This window comes from Hyposmocoma kahamanoa, unplaced genomic scaffold (genome assembly GCF_003589595.1).
Source record: "Hyposmocoma kahamanoa isolate Upper Pololo Valley unplaced genomic scaffold, ASM358959v1 244, whole genome shotgun sequence".
Classification (NCBI taxonomy): Eukaryota; Metazoa; Arthropoda; class Insecta; order Lepidoptera; family Cosmopterigidae; genus Hyposmocoma; species Hyposmocoma kahamanoa.
The window spans coordinates 318,161-334,207 of NW_020653761.1; the positions used below are offsets into that span (position 1 = coordinate 318,161).

A 16,047-nucleotide genomic window follows, 5' to 3' on the forward strand; every position below is an offset into this window, starting at 1 on the left:
AGTGAATAAGTCGGCAGTTCAAGCGGAAGCGAAAACGCCCTTTAAAAATAAGCAAAATAAAGGTATTTTACTTCGCTTTGGCGAATGCACTGCGAACGCGCTGCATGTGCGCTGCCCGGGCGCTGCTCCCATATTCAACGCGCGCTGCACTCGTGCATATAGCGTATACATGTGTACAGATAGCACAATGTAATGCTCGTGTGTAGCTGGCGAACGTTTCGCAAACAAGCGCATTTGCGGCGTATTCGCCAGATCTGTACGCACCCTAAAACTGTTTTCTGACCGGTTCAAGCCGTTTCCGCGGTAATAGTGTGGTGACTCCCTAAGAATAACATTATTCGAGATATGGACCAAAAATACTAGACATTATTCAAAGGAGGGGAATTTTAGACAGTGACATCAAAAGTGGTAATGGTATGTTAATAGCTCAAATATGGCATTTGCTATCGCCTACGTAGCTTCCTGCATGAAATCAAACATAGTTTTAATGTTGTAAAACATACATATAGAGGCAAGAAAAGAAATGAGTAGCAACTTAGCAACGACTCGTCAAGAAGATGGAAGCTCTACAGCGAAGACAGGGTGCTGAATCTAAGATTCAATAATCTTTTCATCTTTCTATTATGCAATACTAACAACTTGATTCATTGGATTCTCCCACAAGCTACAAAGCTTGTAGTTTACAAAGTTGAAGAGATGCAGTGAGTGACACGTTTAAGCCCGGTGCTTTGCATAATACTTTAGGCTTGGCATACACCTGAGAAGTTACACGGACGATGTTGGATAAGAAGGTACTACTTCATAGATTGTCTGTGGTGGATTCATCGTTAATTAATACGGTATTATGAATTTTAAAAGGTACGGTTTTGTCAACTAGGTGTATTGGAAAATATTTTAAAATGATTAGCGTAAAAATAACGATCTTTAAAAAGATAGAAGAAGTTTTATTTGTTTCGAGTTAGTAGCTTTTTGTGATTGCTACACATTGGAAACAGTCTTCTCGGGTCTAAATCCCGTATTTATTTATTTTTTCTATACACCAACGTTGCAGGTCAATACAGGTAGGCACCTGTATTGTGTAGCATAAATATATAATAAAGTCTGCCATCACTGAGGCCAGTGATGGCAGACTTTTATTTATTTGCCAAGAAGAGTTAATTAAGAGGTAGAAAGTTAGCGCGACTACAATAACAAATATTTGAATAACAACAACAACAACAACAAGGAACAACTTGAAATATAAAGACATTTTCAGAGCAATAAAGAGAGAATACGGTATGTACACAATAAAGAGTAATAATTAAAATAATATAATCAAAATAAGTTTATCTTGTAACCCGGAGATGTGATTTAAAAAAATTGTTTCTTTTTTAAACCGTAGGTGGGGGTTACTCTTGAGGTTGTGCACAATTACGTCTCCGTTGACCAAAATATCCAGCTTGGCAAGCACAACTTCGAGAAGTAAACCGACAGGAGAATTCGTTTGGGCAGGGCGGCATTTGGGAAGCTTAGCCACATCTTCAGGTCGTCAATCCCACAAAGCCTAAAAACTAAGGCATTTAACCAGAGCGTTCTACTAGTTATGTCCTACGCAGCCGAGACGTGGACATTAACAGCAGGCCTCGTCCATAAATTCAAGGTCGCTCCGCGTGCGAGCTATGCTAGGGGTTTCTCTGATGGACAGAATCCCTATCGAGGTCATAGGTCAGGGAACTAAAGTCCACCGACAAGACCGACATAGCTCACAAAATCAGTAAGCTTAAGTGGCAGTGGGCCGGGCATGTCTGCAGGAGGGTTGATCCCCGATGGAGCAGACTTGTTCTGAATTGGCGACCACGTCAACGAAAACGTAGCGTGAGACGCCCTGAGGTAAGATAGACGGACGACCTGAGCAAAGTGGCCGGCAGTGACTGGATGCGGGCGGCACAAGACCGGGAAAGTTGGCGTGCTCTAGGGGAGGCTTATATCCAGCAGTGGATGCGTGTAAGCTGATGATGATTTTTTACTATGTGCAAATAAAGAATATTCTTATTGTATTGTGCAGTGTCATTAATTAGTTCACATAAATCTTTCTTTTTACTTTCTTTTTGAAATTTACCATGAACTTTTCATTGAAGGAAAACATCGTGATGAAACCCGCACATCGAAGAAGGTTGACAACCCTCGGAAAACGTGTGAAGTCCCCAAACCTTTTGAAAGGAGATCCGTGCCCAGGAGTGGGACGTATAAACGGGTTGATAATGACAATATAATTACTCTTTACAACATTCATATATCCTACAAACAATCATTTAATTATCTTGTCAACTTTTTTTTATAATACCAAGTGACAGGACAAACAAGTCGTGGGCCTGGTGGCCCTGGTGGCCTGTCCGTAACAGTTGCAGTGCCACTCAGAGCCTTAAATCGTAAAGATCTGAGGGGTACTGCCACAGCGCCCGTCACGCTGAGACATAAGTTGACAAGTCCCATGTGCCTGTAATTTCATTAGCACCCATTACCCTTGAAAACCGGAACGCAGTAATGCTCATATTACTGTTTCGCAGCAGAAATAGGTAAAATGGTAGCACTTTCGTGGACGAACTGTTTCACAAGAAGCTCTACTGCTACTAAGCAACTTAATTTGTTGTGAAACTTCATAAACATCCAAATATAAGAAGTAAGTATAAAGCAATAATAAAGAATTGTCCACACTCAATTAGAAGTAAAACAAACAATAAGAATAGATAACTTTGAATTATCTAACTAAAGAACAACATCTTCCGATGAACAAAATGAACGCTCAGGTTAGGCTTAGAAAACTGAAGTCACTTTAACAACTTTCGTTAGGGACGTCGTTAAGTTCTGGCCTTTTCCAGGTTCATGTGAGAGAGTAAACTCGTAAATTGTAGTATGTGCACAGCTAAGGATTAAGAGTAGGCTTGAAGGTAAGGATGAGAAGGCTTTGCTGTTTCAGTATATCCCAACGATGTAATCTGTAAAGCTCAAGTGTCACTTAGGCCCCTTTTATCTTTTATTTATTTATTTATAAAAACACAATGTAAACTTACAGTAACAACCAAAACGCTTACATGCTAATTTCTTATACTACTAGATATTTGATACGCTAAATTTGCCTTATAAATTACTTTGCTAATGCTGTCGCAAAAGATGTCAGCATCCTAGACCTTAGCGCCTAGAAAATGAGGCAACGTGAGGCTACGTTTCGTGGGCGCGTTGCCAGCCCGGCAAGTGTGTCGCACGGAGATCGCAAACAATTGCCGGCGTCGGCCCGTAGAGACGTACCCGTTTGGAACAATTTGATCGATCGATTTTAAACGTCGATATTATTAGTACTCAATTTGTACTTATTTAAAATATTACTATTAAAATATACTCTTTGTTTGCACGTCTTGCACTTTGCGTGCAAGTACTTCATTGCAATTAGGACGGTTGTACATATTTAGCTTATTCTGAAATTACATTTTCGTTATTAAATATGCGATAAAAAATATTCATTCTTTCATTCACTCAATCCTATATATTTTACTTTTCTTGAGCTTTCGGTGTCTCTGACGGCGATGGGGGTTTAGTATAATTATTTTATACAGACTTTATCTAGGTCTATGACAGGTGGTGTGACGCGTTAAACAGTAGTTAATCCGTCTCGGTCACAACCCCGCCATCATCGATTTTATTAATACAAACAAAGTGTTTAACGGTTTAACTGCGCACAGTTTAATGGTACACAAACGTGCTATTAACAACTAAGTAAGTGGAAAGTTATGTGGCAGTTCATGTTTACTTCAGACTCTTTTTAATTAACTACGTAAGGATGGTCTTGGCCTTAAAGTTATTTTTTTAAAGGGTTAAGGAAGTAAGGCCAAAAGTCAGTCTATGTATTATGTATAGCTGTCTATAAACAATTCGGCCTCTACCACGAATACAAAAAGGATTTATTGTACAGTCACCAGCACATCAAGCTGTACACCTTTGTTCAAATATCACCTCCAGATCAACGAAACAAGCTCCGTCAATGTGTAGCTTGATGTGCTGCTGTCTGTACTATATATATATATAATACATAGGGCGCACCTATAAGTTTCCAGAACTGGCCACTTATATAAACAATATTTAAAAAGTAATTACAACATTTGAAAATGGAACTCTTTGGCTGTAGAACACAGTTTGTTTCATCTGACTGTCACTTGTTTTTACATTGTGGCGTCATTTTAGAAATTGGTTGTCTACATCACCATGGATTTAAGTCTGAAACTGAACATTTTCATAGTATGATTTTCTACGATATTAAGTGTAATTTAATAGCTCAGTCAAGCTTCGCTCGGCTTCAAACTGCTTTTGGCAATGAAGCACCATGCAATTCGACTATTTATAGTTGGTTTGCAGAATTCAAACACGGTCGTGTAAATCTCAGTAACGAATTTCGTGATGGTCGCCCGTCCACTGCTGTAAACAACAAAAAACATCGATGCTGTGCGCCGTATGAACAAAACAGACAGGCATGTGACATACCATGAGATTCGGGCATCTTTAGGCGTAGGCATGAGTCAAATACAATCAATACTACACAAACATTTTGGTGTGTAAAAGCTGAGCTCTCGGTGAATCACACACAATTTGATTGAGGCTCAAAAAACGGATCGCGTCACTTGGTGCAATGCAATGCTTACCAGATTCAACGAAGGGGCGTAAATTTATAGTAACAGGTGATGAAATATGGATTTATAGTTACGATCCCAAAACAAAGCTGCAATCGAGCGTATGGGTCTTTCGAGATGAGCCGAAACCAACCAAAGTGGCGCGCGTGCAAAGTGTCTCTAAGTGGATGATTGCTTCTTTTTTTAATAAAACTGGACACGTGGCTACTGTTGCTTTCGAGAATCGTTGCACCATGAATTTTGTTTGCCGGAAGTTATTGACAAACTCCGTAAAAATAACCGTAAACGCCGTATCATCTTGCACCACGATAATGCCTCACACGGTAACGTTCTCACACGGCCAGACAGACAAATGAATTTTTGAAGGTGAACAACGTTGCCCTTATGAGCCATCCCACGTACAGTCCCGACCTGGCACCTTGTACTTTTATTTATATCCAAAAATTAAGAACCAGTTACGCGGTCAACGATTTTCGTCACCTGAAGAGGCTGTCGAAGAGTATGAAAAATATGTTTCAGAGATTGTCACGGAGGAGTGGCATAAATGTATTCAAAATTGTATTTTATATATATATATATATATATATATATAACGGAGAATACTTTGAGGAACAATAAATTCATTTCTGACCATTTATAGTATTTTTTTCTTACTCATTACGGAAACTTATAATGCGCCTCACGTAAGCTTGAAGTGGAAGCTCAGTGGTGTAATATGTGTTAAAAATAACATTTCAATTGACGTCGCTGTGCGACTCTCGGTTGCAAATAGTACCACCCCATCGTACAGGGATAATCGTAACAAGCGAAAGTATGGTGTTCTTGATAGACTGATAGAAACGTGTGATTCCTATGTGATCACAACCATCGCCAACTTGCCAACGATAGCGATCATCAAACCTTTTATGTACAGAGGAAATATGTTCAGCAGAGGACTTCAAAAGACTGATGAACACAAAGATTTAAATTAAAGCAATTAATTATACAAATGTATGCACCCTCACGCCTTGTTGCGTCATTCATGTACAAACTATAATTGGAAATAAAGAAGCGCGAGCTTGCATTTAAACTAAGATTCAACAACGCTATTGAATATTAAATTGTTTAGATACGCAATAAGCGTTAGGAAATCTGAACGACGACCGTACGTTGAATACGTGATTCGTAAGTAGCTACAGTGCAACAGTACACGTTAATTGTTACGCATACTTCACGAGATGCCACCTCCGGCTTCGTTACCTTGTGATTAACAATTAAACCCATTAAAAATAGTATTCAATAATTTTATTTATTCAATCAAAACAATCACTTGCAAGTGCATAAACTCTACAGGCACATGGGAGTCAACTTATGGCTCAGGGTGACGGGCACAGTGGAGTGTTCCTGAGATCTTTGCGATTTAAAACACTGGGTGGCACTGATTTAAAACCTGGCGGAAAGCGTGTCGCTTAACACCTGGCGTACGACTGGTTTGTCTCGTTACTTGACACACAAAAATACAAAAAATAAACAGTAATTGAAACGATTGAAGATCTTACGCACGGTTGTTGTTGATGCAGGTTGTTTACACATCAGCGGATGATGATTTTATAAGAACATAAAAACACGAAAACGGTACAGTACATTCTTGCCGAATCTATTTACATATTTCAATGATCTTGTGACATTTTTAACGAAATTCTTTCGAGAATCTTCAAGTAAATAATCAATCTGCTTAGCTTAACCGTTGTGGAACTTTATCAGTTACATTTTGTAAACAACAGTTGAATTACTTTTTCGACTTACAGTCTGTTTCTGGAAGGTTTGTAAATGATTGATTCCAGTGCCTTTTAGGTCATTCAGGATTCGAACATCCGTAATGAATATCAGCATCTATTAATGACGATGCTGATGCGAATGCGGGATTTTTAATTTTTGCCGATTATTCGCGAGACCTACGGAGTATCATCCCTAATTTGTCGATGTTCTCTTCAGGCATACTAAACGCTTTTTGTCAACTTTTACTATGCACACAGCTACTATTGGGTAATTATTCGAAAAATTTCAAGTAGTCGAATTTTTTCCGGAAAATTACCGTAAAATTGGAAAATTACCCTAAAATTGGAAAATTTTGAAAAATTGGAAAAATATAATTCGAAACGCTCATACTATGTTCTACGTTTAGAAATATCTTTTGTAATTTTATTTAGCGTGAGTTTAAAAAAAACTAAAAGCTAAAAGCCACCTAAAAAAACCCAAGTTTCACAGTTGCGAAAAAACCTCCATCAACCACACCACCACCACTTGTTGTTGGTTCTACAGTTTTAGTTTAGTAAACCTTAACTTTTGACTTTTGAATGTCAAATATGGAAAAATATTGAAAAAATATCCGGAAAAATATTTATTGTTCTGAAAATTATGCTTAAAAAAAAATGGAAATTTTTCCAAGACCCAACACTACACACAGCCCAGAAATGGAATTCCCTGCCAGCGACTGTGTCCGAGCACATACAACCGGAGTATTTTTAAAGTGGGACTGAATAGACATCGTATGGGCGAACTCGTTCCATCGTAGACCCTATCTTTGCTCCAGGTCTAGATAGTGGTCCAGAGAAAGTCTATTTACTTAAAAAAGATCTTGAGAAGCATGTCAAGCTTTGACATAAAAATTTAAATTGGAAATGAAACTATTTTTCCGGATCTAAATCATGTATACTTGTTTTTTTTTTAAAAAACTAACGGTTCGTAGCTGTGGCCATGGGACCTGTAAAGGGCCCGAAACGTTGGTTTGTTTGAAAAAACAAACAAACTCGATTTAAATCCGAAAATATAGGTTTCATTTCCTATGTATAACAATCGCGAAAAACTAAGAACGAGTCGATACTACCTCAGCTCGAATTCAAATGATTCCCGTACTAATACGGTTCATTTTACTTGGGTCGAGCGGCAGGGATACTGACTTTCTTTGAGATTTTTTTTTATAAACGAAATTAAAGCCATTTTTAAAATGTACATCGTATACTATACGTGTTCTATTTAGTTCATTAAAAAAAATCATTGGTATATGTAAAGTACCTATTGAATAGAGCGGTTTCCTTGTAAAATTTCGAAAGTTTTTTTTGTAACGTGAAAATTTTTAGGAATCGAAAATTTTTCACACCGTATACTAATCGGTGTATATCATCAAATTTTTAACCTACTTCAAAAAAAGGGGCAGGTTCTCAATTCATGTTTTTTTTGTAGGTATGTTACGCGATAACTCCGCCGTTTGTGAACCAATTCTGATGATCCTTTTTTTGTTGGAAAGAAAGTACCTCAGATGTGGTCCCATTTAAATTTCAAGAAAATATTCCACCTCTAAGGGTGGCAAACTAGGGGATGAATGACATTTGAGGTCGGTTTTTTTAACCGGAGGTTAGGTTACACTGTATATTTTTTCCAAAATGATTCATTCAACACTTTCACTGTTATGCGGAATTAACCGAAACCATTTGAGGTTGTATCGGGTCTTTAGATTTAAATTCAAATCTATGAAGCTTAAGATAACAATGGAAATTTGTTGAAAAACCAAATACAAAGCCACGACAACAAACACGTAGAAAAATTCGTGAGATCCGCTAGCTCGTTCCGTGGCTTAGTTGGTATAGCGTCTGGCACAGTATGCTAGAAGACGTCGGTTGGAATCCGGCCGGATCGAAGGAATTTTTACTGAGTGTTCGATCTTTGTATTAATAACGATAACAATGGAAGTTAAAAGCGTCAAGTTTAATGTGCTCTTGACTGTACCAAGATATAAAAGAAAAAGGTAGGTGGTAATAAGGAAGGTAGATATAGAGGTAGAAAAGGTATATAAAGTCGAGTTTTAAAATACTCCTCAGTTCAATTTAGAATCGTATGTCCTTTATTTATGGTGATGTAAATAACTCATTTTCGTAAAGGACATCATGTAAAATATAAGGGAGGTCTTGGCTTCTATCCGCTTTCTATAAATAGAAAACCGTCAAATGGAAACATGTTAAGCATTGCACAAATTAAAATAGCAACATTAATATTCGGTATCGATTTCGTTTTATTCATTCAACCTTGTGACCAATGAAATGTGACTCTCATTGTAATATTGTGCAAGTCCATTTGATAAACGTTTTGTTTTCATATACAATAGACGCACGCTTGGCTATAATCTCACCCGATGTTAAGCGACCATGTAACTGATGAGTGCACGGAAGAAAAAAAACAATGGAAGTGCCTGAAATATATATCTATGAGGGCCGCTGTCGCCAAAACTCACAGTGTCATATGTTAAACACTATGAAATCTTGATAATATTTCATTGTGGTTCTAATTTAAAAAGATGTAACAAATTTTGGACTATTAATATAATTTAAACTTTACCCAATTGGCATATCTTTCACAGTTCAATCTATTATTCCAAGTTACGACGTTTTGATTTTATACTGAAATTTCATTCAATGCGCTGCCATCTAGCGGCAACAGCTGGAAGACTATGAGACGACGACGATTAACGGTTATTAACGTTCTCCGAAAAAAAGACACGACCATACCGTGCAAATTGAAATTTGCGGACTGAGCTTGAGTATGTGGAACTCCGCGTACTGTGGCACACGTGTCACGCCTACTAAGCACGTCTACTGTATTTATTATACTGTAGATTAATGTGAGCCTCCTCGTGTTGCTTGGTTGGTTAGCGCGCATAGGCTTCGATCTGGACATGTTCCATTAAACAATTTTTTTTATATTTGATGAGGAGAGTAAATTATTAAATAAACTGCGGAATTTCTGAAGATGTATGTATATTATTTGCTCATGGAGTGTGTTCGGACGGAACTTATCAGGGTGCGGTTATTTGCGCAGGTTCTTTTGGTACATTTAATGTTGGGTGGTTTCAATGTGTTTTGTCTGAGCCAACAAGTAGTGCCGCGAAGATTTTGTATATCGTCGCTTAGCAAACAACATCGTTCAAGTAATTTTGAATAATTTTAAAGCAGGTTGTATATTATTATATACAAGATTTTTTAAGCCATTGTCAGCAATAGGTGGTCTATTTAAGCATAAGAAATAAGTTTATGTGTGTTGATTGATTATAGAATTTATTATGATATTCACGTTTTATTTTGACTTAAGTAAGTTCAAAAAGAAAGACCGCTCATTTTCGTTTTGAGCGGTGTAGTTGGCTAAGCGATGATAATACGTATATTTGGTTAGGTAGTTTTTGATTTATCTGTTCGGATTCTATGAAGTGTTTTGTTGATGTATTGCTTTTCCAATGGGGCAAACATGTTCAATAATGATCATAATAAATAAACGTGTTTGTCTAAAAAATGTACCTACATGTGGCAAAATGATAACAAAAAAATAATGATCAAGTTTATGAACAAGCACGGTGATGATTTCCCAAGACGCGGAATGACTGATCGGCTGATGATTGACTTAGAATGGTTTTTCCCCAATTTAGACTCGGTTCAATTTGGATGCGGGATCTCTGAGAACGAACAGGTGCAGCGTTAAAAGGATGTATAAATAAAAATGACTCATTGACACGAGCAAAGCATGAATGGTATTCAATTCACAACTGATGTGAAAAATCGATTTTTCCAGAACTACAATTTAATCAGAAACCATTGCAAAATCAATTCTGACATACGCTTATCGATTTCAGATACACTCACTCCAGAACGCACATTTTACAATTCAATAGTGGATAGCAAAAGAATTTTCAATTTGTTCTTTGAAGTGGTTTTTAAATCAAGATTCAAGGCAACCAGATCAATTTATACGCACTATAAAGTTATGCAACTTTATTCAATGTAACTTTTAGTTAATAATATAATGATAAGAATTTATTTATTTAAGATTATTTGAATCCATCATTTGTTAGATACACACACTTATAGCTATGTTAGTGTTAAAACATTCACTCACCGCTCTGCGATGCCATTGGAAATCGCAGAGCAGTGATTGATGTAAGGGCAGTCAAGCCTGTCGGAAATCATTTCTAAGATACTGTTGGTGCTGCCCCTCACCCTGCGCACTAGTGAGGCACATCTTTTACGCATTGTTGCGTAAAAACAATCAACGCGTGCCGTTGCGAACATCCCCGACGCACTGCAGTGTCGAGTCGGACCCAACAATACCCTAAAAGCATTATTGTATTCTACTTGGAGGGCATAATAACTTATCTGTTCACTGTGTTACCAATGTGTAGTGATGGAACGAACAAGTGCGCCTGATGTTAAGACGCACTCCTTTCTATAACTCTCCACTCAAAACTTTAAATCACAAAGTTGTAAGGGGCACTGCCACTGCGACCGTCACCGTGAAACATAAGGTGACAAGTTCCATGTGCCTGTAATTTCACTGGCACCCTTACTCTTCAAAACCGAAGCTTAGCGGCAGAAATAGATAAGGTTAAGAGAAATTTGTAGTGGGCAACCGCATAATGCCGAGCTTCACAGAGGTATATCTAAATTGGACGAAGTTAAGCAAAACGGATCCCATCCGCAAAATTATCAAAAAATAAGTTACGTGTACGGTTCGTAAAGCCTAACCTCTTACATCAGCGAAAAAATCCAATATATAAACATAAATAAATATCTATAAATAAATATAAGTTATGAAAATAAAAGAAGAGTGAGAAACACTTCAAATTGCCATATCTCGAAAGTGAATGGATGTGGATGTTGTATTGTTTAACTACGTCCAATTGTGGCCGACTGTGAATATGCGGTCCGGGTGCTAATGTCGGGTGAGCAGTACCAAAAGAATCGAGTTAATTTTTTTAAACATATTTCTTATGCATCCGACTATACATTTTCATGTCTTACGTGTGGCGCACAATAAGTATGCGGAATGATTAAGAAAAAAATACTATAAATGGTCAGAAATGAATTTATTGTTTCTCAATATATTCTCCGTTAGCGTTAATGCACTTTTTCATACGAATGAACCAATTTTGAAAACATTTATACCACTCCTCCTTGATAATCTCTGAAACATATTTTTCATACTTTTCGACAGCCTCTTCAGGTGATGAAAATCGTTGACCGCGTAACTGGTTCTTAATTTTTGGATATAAATAAAAGCCACAAGGTACCAGGACGGAACCGTACGCGAGATGGCTCCATAAGGTCAACGTTGTTTACCTTCAAAAATCATTTGTTTGTCTGGCCGTGTGAGAACTGGCATTATCGTGGTGCAAGATGATACGGCGTTTACGGTTATTTTTACGGAGTTTGTCAATAACTTGCGGCAAACAAATGGTCGTGTACTAATCATATTCACGGTACAATGATTCTTCAAAGCAACAGTAGTCACGTGTCCAGTTTTATTAAAAAAAGAAGCAATCATTCGCTTAGAGGCACTTTGCACGCGCGCCACTTAGGTTGGTTTCGGCTCATCTTGAAAGACCCTTTCACGCTCGATTGCTGCTTTGTTTTGGGATCGCAACTATAAATCCATGTTTCGTCACCTGTTACTATGTCCCACATCATATTTCCTTCCGTCCGATCCGTTTTTTGAGCCTCAGTAAAATTGTGTGGGATCCACAGTTTTTTCACACCCAAATATTTTTGTAGTATTGATTGTATTTGACTCATGCCTATGCCCAAATCTCATGGTATGTCACATGCCTGTCTGTTTTGATCATACGGCGCAATCGATCGATGTTTTTGTTGTTCACAGCAGTGGACGGGCGAACATCACGAAATTCGTCACTGAGATTTACACGTTCGCGTTTGAATTCTGCAAACTAGCCATAAATAGTCGTCTTGCATGGAGCTTCAACGTCAAAAGCAGATTGAAGCCGAGCGAAGCTCCGCTGAGCTGTTCAGTTACGCTTAAAATCGTAGAAAATCGACGACAATTTTCACGAGTTAAATCCATGGTGATGTACACAACCAATTTCTAAAATAACGCCACAATGTAAAAACAAGTGACAGTCAGATGAAACAAACTGTATTCTACAGCCAAAGAGTTCCATTTTCAAATGTTGTAATTACTTTTAAAACATTGTGTATGTAAGTGGCCAGTTCCGGAAACTTATAGCGCGCCCTATGTAATTATTAGATCTATCGTCAATAATAAGTTGAGTTCAGAACTACCTATTTGAATGTTACTGTGATTTCCATTATTTTTAAAACAGAAATGAAAGTATGAGATGTGCACGAACGCTAAAAGCAGACAAAACAATGACAATACAAAGAAAAGGCGCCAAAAATAACTACATTTAAATTTAGAATTTCAATCTAAAGCTAACCTTACAAAGAAGACTTGTTGCGAATGATGCGGATCACTACATAAATTTTACAGAAATGGGATTTTTGTCGCTACTAGGCTATGCTCTTTAATAACATTTCTCTGGCGCGCTATCTCCAATATATACGTTGTTCTAGATATTCTTTTACCTTTTCCATAGAATATGCGTTCTCTGCCCTTCACTGCTGTGCCCTGACAGAGTATCAATAACAGTGACTAATAAATTATTTAAGACCTTTATCTGTACAAATACGAATATATTTAGGCAAATTAAAGTTTGATAAAAGTCAGCAATTGTAGTTTTTAGGACATATTACATAACCGCAGTGAATGTTGCTTTAGTAGAGATTTAACAAGCAATGTTAATAAAGGGCTTGGTTTAAAAAAAAGATTGAATTAAGTACTTATCACCGTGCAGTGGCCAGTGACACAATTAAATTATCATTCCATTGAAATTACTAATCACCATTATCATTATTGACGTTGCAATGTATCATTTTATCTGGAATATGTTATCTAACTACGAACAATTTTGTAATAATTGTGGCATTAATACATTTGCAATAGACGATTTGTTCGGTATTGTCCCGATTTCTTCGTAGTCAATGAGTCACCTAGTGTTATGCAATCTTCATACAACATATTTTTTTTTAGGAAATGAAACTATTTTTCCGGATTTAAATCGTGTATATTTGTTTTTTTCAAACAAACCGACGTTTCGGGCCCTTTACAGGTCCCATGGTCACGGTTGACTAAGGTGGTACAATCTTCAACCAGTTATGTCTAATATTGATGCAAACCACCCTATTTTTTTCACTATATAGGGTGGTTTGCATCAATATTAGACATAACTTTCTTTTTCTTCCTATGTGTAACAATCGCGACAACCTAAGAACTCGATATATATTTTTTTTTGTTTAAAGATATGTAGGTTCGTTGATGATTTTTGCGCCACTCAGCAAAAGGGTGCGCTAAATGATCTTACTCTGTACTATAAGGTAAGTATAGGGTCTGAAGGTGTTTAGGCAGGCATGGATTTCCGCTTAGGACGCCATTGGGGCTTTCTGTGAACCTTCGGGATAAAAAGGGAAAAATGACAAGAACACGTGACTTTTAGTGCGTTTTAGTACGTCTTAAACAATTTTTACAAGGAAATACGTGTTATAAATCGAGTTTTGTTCAAATTCAATAATATTATTACAAAAGTTTATTATAGTTGTCTGCTCTAGTCGATTTCATTTGCCTTTCTATTGAATCGATTCGCTTGAAAATCGCATTGAAATAAATCGATACAAAAAATTGTAAGATAGTACACACTTGAATCGATTTTCATAAAAATCTAATCGTAATGTGCATCTTTAATAGTGAGAGTCCACATGATTGCAAGGTGGGTATAATAGTTATCAAATTATACCAAATTCCATAATCGCCGTTTTTGCTCACGATTTTGGGCACAAATGGATTAAAACCTGGAGCTTTGGGTAAAAATCTGGGTGGGTTGGTTGAGTTTTAGCCCATCACCCAAAATAGACACAATGGTCATTACGCTGTTCATAAAAAATAGTGTTGTCCGCTTATGACCTTTGTTCTTACTGCCTTGGTTTTGGATTGGCTGAAAGAGATGTCTTTAAGATATAAGTCCACCTTTGCTCACCTTTTCTGTATTAATTTTTCTGATGTATTATTTTTGGTGCAATAAAGAATATATATAAAAAAAATTCGCTTCCATTCTATGCGGCGGCAAATATGAATTGAGTCTTTTAGATTATTGCTTTAATTTGCAGAAATACCAAGTCTATCATGAGACAGAACTCACTGATTCTGACAATCCGTAAATATTAATAAATAAAAATATAGTTCAAGATTAATGGCGCTTCTTTAGAACGCTATGGTTCTATTTCTGTTATTTTCAAGGAGACTTTTCACTTCATGATTGCCCGTGCATACAGTGTAATCTTATGTTCAATAAAAGAATGACGCAGTTAGATAATGGTTTATTTAATGAAACGTCCCAGTGCCTCCGATATTTTTTCATTAAGATAAATCTTGTTCTACGCAATTTTAATAATTTTTACTAGTACCTTTTTTATCATAGTGAATAAAACCAAATGAAAATTATTGTAAGACTTAATTTTCTTTGCATCACGAAATTACGATTTCACGGAAAAGTGAAATTTTTTTTATATATCAAGTTATAGGACGAACAAGTCGTGCGCCTGATGGTATGCTATATGCCTGTCCACAACCGTTGCAGTGCCACTCAGAGCTTTAAACCGCAAATATCTGAGGGGCACCGCCACTGCGCCCTACACCCTGGGACTTAAGTTGACAAGTCCCATGTGCCTGTAATGTCAACAGCACCCTTACCCTTCAAAACCGGAACGCAGTAATGCTCACATTACTGCTTGGTAGCAGAAATAAGTAAGGTAGCAATAGTTGAGGTAGCCCTAGACGAAATCTTTCACAAGGAGCTCTACTGCTACTTAAAATTCGCGGTAGGACGAATGTACGAAACTAACTATTCTAAATTGGTTCTGGTCACATTGTTCTGGGCTGAGACCTGGTGCAGATTGTGTTACTCTGTTCTATAGTACAGGGAATGCCATGGTTTAAGACCAGAGGCCCAATTCTGCTATAAATAAAGCCATTAAACATTAAACAACAATAAAGCCATTGTATTTAAAATTCGAATCCGGCCGGATCGTAGGAATTTTTTCTGAGTGTTCGATCTTTGTATTAATAATTATAACAAATCATTTTAATTTCATTGAGATTCTATTGAAATTATATCGTCGAGGATAGTGCAATCACGCGTAACTAAAATTGGATTATAAGTTTCCATTTCGGTAATTTAGTGACGAAATCAAATGTCGTGGCAACCAAATTAGTGTGATTTACGGGAATCTATTGTTATCAATCCGCAGACAACATAAATTAATATTTATTGTGCAAAAATGGAAGTCGTAGGCCTTAAAATACCAAAGTAATAACGTTAAATGCCTTTCCAATAGCAATTTGGTTTAGTGCAGATACGCGCTTTTTACCAATACTACATACCGGACTTGCACAATCCCCGACGATATTGCAATTATAATAATATTTGCTATTGTAGTCACAATGGCACTTGGGTGTCAATAGA

The 16,047-nt window shown here is 37.1% G+C and overlaps 1 protein-coding gene across 5 annotated transcripts in view; it reads right to left on the minus strand.

Annotated features, from left to right (window-relative positions):
* LOC113228840 (protein kinase C and casein kinase substrate in neurons protein 2) overlaps nucleotides 1-16,047 on the minus strand; it is a 193,779-nt gene that overhangs the window by 59,138 nt on the left and 118,594 nt on the right. The gene's annotated exons all lie outside the window — the stretch shown is intronic.